General features: G+C 39.7%; 1 long non-coding RNA gene across 8 annotated transcripts; it reads left to right on the forward strand.

The window, feature by feature from the left end:
• The first annotated feature begins 1,675 nt into the window (after positions 1-1,675).
• Positions 1,676-5,424, forward strand: LOC119291893. Of its 8 annotated transcripts, none has more exons than XR_005142719.1 (6): positions 1,676-2,868; positions 3,176-3,367; positions 3,489-3,559; positions 4,011-4,168; positions 4,397-4,609; positions 4,792-5,419. It is a non-coding gene; the product is annotated as an uncharacterized LOC119291893 (long non-coding RNA). The 8 variants fall into 8 exon arrangements; XR_005142723.1 differs by having other exon boundaries at positions 3,497-3,559; XR_005142720.1 differs by having other exon boundaries at positions 3,497-4,168; positions 4,792-5,422.
• Positions 5,425-5,682: the final 258 nt, after the last annotated feature.

Consider the following 5,682-nt stretch of genomic DNA (forward strand, 5'->3'; position numbering starts at 1 on the left):
GAAGGGAGTGGCGATTGTCCTGATGCCCCAGCTCCGATTGTCCTGCCTGGCTGCCTCCTGAAGCCCCCAAAAGATCCATCCACAGCCAGTACTGTTGCCACAGCAAGTTTCTTCAGGTAATTTCTCCTCTGTTTTTTTGACAAATCACAAGCTTTTTTATAAGTCCATGCCACTGATTGCTACCTTGTTCTTGTGATTTAGATGTAATTATTCCTGTGATGTAGATGTATTGATGTAATTTTTTGTTAAAATCTGTTAAAAAGGTATTTTCTTCTATGAACTATGTGAAGAATCAACTATGTAATATTTTGCTACTATTTTCTTCCATCGTCTACTACGGCGTTGTCGCTCTTCGCTAACGCTCCTTGTGGTGGCTTTCTAGGTCCCTCGGCATTCGTGGGAGTGTTCGCAGCGTCGGGCTTGGTCAACGAGTTGACGGAGTCTTCCGGCATGACGCACCTGCTGTAGAAGTTGGCATTCAAGGACACGGGGCACCAGGGCCACTTGCATATCGTGCGCGAGGTGGAGGCCACAGGGGGCAACATCGGCGCCTCTGCTTCCAGGTAGCAGTTGGTGCACAGCTACGACATGCTCTCCAGGCATACATACCGCAGGCCGTGCGTTGGACATGCTTCTTTGATGATAAGTAACTGACTTCTTCCTCCAATGGCTGAAACAAGCTTTGTGATTTACTCCTCTAATTCTCTTTTGACATGCTGATTAATTCCTCGCAATTTTCTAGAGTAAATCCATTCCCCTGACACCTATAATGGAATTTCACATGTTTTACTTGCATGAATCAAACATATATGTGTGCTGACTACATGCCCCTGCAGGTGTGTTGATTCTCATGTCAAGTTTAGTAATTGTAGTTATATTTCTGCTGGAGCAGGGAACAATTATCAAGTTCGTTTACATCTACAGGCTGCAGTTGCTTGTTCATAACTATGTTTTCCTCCTGCTGCGTCATTCAGGTCTATGTTTGTTTTCCTCCTGCTGTGCACTAACCTAGAAGCCTGTAACCATGTTTGTAGCCTAAATTAGTACTATCCCTGGGTGAAGGTAACGTTTCTAGCAAGAGAATTGATAATGCTGATAGTGTCATGATATTTCATAGCATTGTCAATGTCAGGCATGTCAAAATTTTGCTCTCTTTTTACTTAGCCAACTTATTTTACTACATGGGGTGTTTTGGAGTTTTGTTTCTAAAACAGATTCTGTTGAGTTTTGTTCTGGAGTGTTTGTACTGATGCATAAAACTACCTGCATCTAAAATGGCATGGTATTAGTATTTTTATTTTTAAAAGTATGCCACTTGCCTTAAGCTTTCAGTAAATCAAAGTTATGTCCTGATGTTATCGACACTTGAATATACATTATGATTTAATGCACGTTCAACAAATAGTCAATGCATCACTATTTTCTGGAAACTGTCTATTCTATGTGAAGTTTTGATTTAAGCTTGATATATTAATAATAATATTACCATGTTTCTTGTAAATGTCTATTTGCAAACTTTGCAGATAAATTGGTGCTTGTATATTATAGAAGCAAGACACTTGAAAATAGATTCAACATAGTTCCTGCACTACCAACTTTTCATGGTTGACTTCACGTCAGAAAACAATTATTCATCATGGGCAGTCATGGTTGTTCCCGACTCCGCAAGAGATGATCGAGGGTTGGCGGCACGGCTGCTTCGTTGTCATCTTCGACGAGCACCGTCCGACACGATTTTCCGCTGGCATGTACCATGGAATGTCACTGCTTTTATCATGGCATCCAACACTTGCAGATGTGACTCAAAAGGGGATTCTGAAGGTAATGAACTTGGATGGCCTGATAGTGTACCATACCAACAACCATCTCCAAGGACACAAACTTGAAAAGTTTCTAAGATTCATACACACCTTCAGAATCAGGTACCTGCTTTGTTCTCTAGAATTCCTATGGATTTTAAGAGGATGAGCCACCCCGTTTGATTATGGTTCTTTCCTACACTCACAGCTAAAACTTGACAATTTGAACCCTTGATTGATGCAAGAGATTGAAGATACAACTCATGGAATCTGAAAAATTAGAAAAAAAAAAAGGTCAAAAGTCATTTTTATTTGAAAAGTGGACGTCGACTTATTTATTTGACTGGCTCCGGACGTCCAAGTTATCTGCTTTATTCTACTATGGACTTTTATTGCCGCATTATCATTTTTTATTTGCGAGATGCTGCATTATCGTTTATGTTCTTGCATATTCTGTTGGCCCTTAATACTGCCACTGACGACCAAGTGCTGCATATTTATTTCTCTTTATAGGAAAATATAACTCATACAGCTATGATGAACATTTCTTTTCAGTATTTACATTGGCATTATTTTGTCACTGGACAATTTTATTGTCACATATAATGATGTTTATGAATTTGTTCATGTATTTTCGAGATTTAGATGAGTATATATACTGCCAACCCTTGGTTGTCCTTTCAGACTAGGCCTACCAGGCTACCACGAGGTCACCTCAGTTGATTTCAGACTAGGCGAGCTCCTGGATAGCTTTGCAATTCGATGCTCGGTAATGCCTTGTGTACTATACTTTTACCCTGATGGTTGTACGACTCAATGCGGCTAGCAGATTCACTTGATTCTTTACTTGATCTTTCATCTATTGGGATAACCATGGCCTATGGGCATGGATGCTTGTGTTGCTGGTATTGTAGAAATATCAGACGACATAATGTCGCATGTATATCACTGCTCTTTGTATGGATGCGGTGGCATGTGAGAGGACAAGCAGGTATTGGGCCATTTACGAATTGCCAGAACATTGAGGGTGTGTAACATGAAATTGTTTCTACATGAGCTTGTGCTAAAGGTTCATTTCACCACTCCCTGTTTATACATGAAACTGTTTCCTTTACCTGCATTTTTGTCTCTTATAAGTTTAAGATATTGATGTGCGAATCAAGTTTAGATGATGATGTTAGTGGTGTAGCCCAAGCTTGGTTTATTCATTTGTCTTTCTTAATTCCGTTATTGATATTCTCTGCATCGGGCTAACTCATACATGGCGATCAAGGTTATGCTGACTGTTGTTAATGGGATTTAAGTTTATATATAATTCAGTCATAGGATTTATCCATGGTGAGATAAAGTGATGATGAGTGTTGTGTGTTTTGCAGGTCTGGTCCTATTGCATTCGTAGTTGGAGTTTAATGACTGCAGCCTAATTTATCTTCATTGGTGTTTGGTCTTTTTTGGGAGATTGAACAAATTTCTCCCAAATTATCACAAATGGGGAAGTTTGTCTAAACCATTATGTAAAAAGATTGGAATGATTGTCATATTAAAGTCAGGCGTAGTTGCATGAACAAGTGAGTATTGTATAGCAAAGCGATTCTTGCCGGTTCAAATATCAGAATGTGTGTTGGCAACATAATAGGGCCAATAAAATAAATGGGACTATATTTCTTACAAATTTACTCTTACAACAAGGTGAGCAGTATACTACAGAGGCTTGCAGCACGTGGCTCTTTTTTATGCAAGTTTTCTCGGAACATTTGAAGGTAACCTGCATCTTTCTTACCTTTATTTGGACTATTAATATGTTCCTTGTCTGATCCCACCAAAAGATATCTCACGCAGCTCTTTATAATTTAATTTAAAGCAGGATGACTTTCAGCAGTTCCTTTTCAATCTTCATGCATTTATCAAGAAAGCTATACTTTGTTATTTGCAATGATAAAATAGCTACAGCAAAGATATACTGATTTTGTGTTTGAATCAATGTGTTCTGTTATGATGAATGCCTCTTTTATCTGCAAAACTGATGTGCTCCTTCAGTGGCGGAGCTAAGACCAAAAAACTGGGCGGGCCTACCCAAATGAGAGTACAAAAATCATGTGTAGATGACATATTACAAGCATATAAATATACGTCTATAATACTAACATGCATTTTTAACACGCACCTGGCATCATCTAATCTGAGTGTTGTTTACGTGTGCTTCATGCTCAGAATACATCCATCAGCTAGCTTAAGCTTGCCAGGCTTGCTACCTACGTGTGTTGTTTACGTGCGGGCCACGGCATGCCTTTGCCCCAACGAAGCTCCGCCACTGCGCTCCTTTATAGGTCTCTTGTTGCAAAACCTGTGGACGGCATATTCATTTCAAGGTATAACTATACTCTATATCTTCTAGCACACAACCATTATGATTGTTTCTATGAACGTTAGGACTTGGCAGATTTAGATTCGATTCTTTTGAGGGAACTCCCTTCTATACAAGGTGCTCAAGCAGTCTGTTCCATACATCTCCTTGTCCCCTCATGTGACAAGCATTTGCGTATTATATTATATTCCTTTATGAAAGATTGTCTTCTACAATTTGTATTTCTGTGCAGAGACTTGCACTCAAAAGAGATTAGTTGACATCAAGTGATACAAACAAGTGATTCCCTAGAGATTCTTGTGTATAAGCAATCAGCTAAATGAGATTATTTGACATCTTGGTTGGTTCCTGAGGTGTACTATAGTGGTGACCTATATCAATGCTTTGATCACATTAAATTGCATACAGTATTTCTCTTCTGCTCGAAATAGATGATGTGGCAAAAGTAAGTTTGTGCTCCCCTAAAAAAACTTTATATCTGAATTAGTCTACTTATGAAACATATCTACTCATCAGAAATATTAAGCAATACAAAATTAAGTAGTTAGCTTAAAAAAGAATTAAGTATTCTGATATTCATTTAGATGTTCATGGATCTGATGATCGAATACTAATGAATATGAGCAGGGGTTATGGACCTGGAACATTCCAAAGCCTAAAGAATTCCTTCGAGCTTAAGGGTTGCATAAGCAAACGAGCGAGAAGTAAGGTGGAGAGTAAAGCTATAGAAAGTAGGGCGGACAACAAGACTAGACTCACCATCGTCTGATTTAGGCGCTGCAGACACAGGTAATGAAGGGTGACACAGGGAGGGGCAGAGAGGCACTTGCGATGGAGGTACGTGTCCAGATTCTCCCTCGTCTCCATAGACATGGAAGAGATTGCTGAGGTGTGCTCTTGCGGGGCCATGCTATCATGGGGTTTGCGCTTGGACATGCAAGATGTGATTTCTACTGTTAGATATATATGGCCATGGCTTGTGGTGTACTGTGTGAGGAGCCCATGGAGTGACGTCGTTCAAGGAGTAACCATGATTACCATTCCGTACCAAGAATGTGGTATATTTAAATTTGTATGTCGCAAGTCACCGTAGCAATGTGCATACCATAATGAAATGAAATAAGTTTATGGTTACTGTCATTTTAGTTAACCAGGTCTTTGTTTTAGTTTCTTTTTCTCCGGTATACATGACATTTATTATTCTTTATGTTCCTTTGCAGTCCCAAAACTGTTACCTTCGCTGGAGCCAAAAAAACATTGCACTAAGTGAGTCTTTCATTATTTGTAAATCAAAAATTTAGTGTGCGGTCATTTCTCGTTGTATTCCATCAGTATTCGGCGCAGCTAGGGTTATCCCCAAGTCGCCTGGGTGGCGGCGCCGGTGGCGGGGGTAAATATGTATTCAGTTTGTGTTTCTTGCCACTATTGTCACACATGCTATACAATTTTGAGAGAGAGATTAGCCACATGACGAGAGTGAAGGTTGAGGGGAAGAGTCGCCTCAGTAGCGGTGCTTGG

This window comes from Triticum dicoccoides, chromosome 4B (genome assembly GCF_002162155.2).
Source record: "Triticum dicoccoides isolate Atlit2015 ecotype Zavitan chromosome 4B, WEW_v2.0, whole genome shotgun sequence".
Lineage (NCBI taxonomy): Eukaryota > Viridiplantae > Streptophyta > Magnoliopsida > Poales > Poaceae > Triticum > Triticum dicoccoides.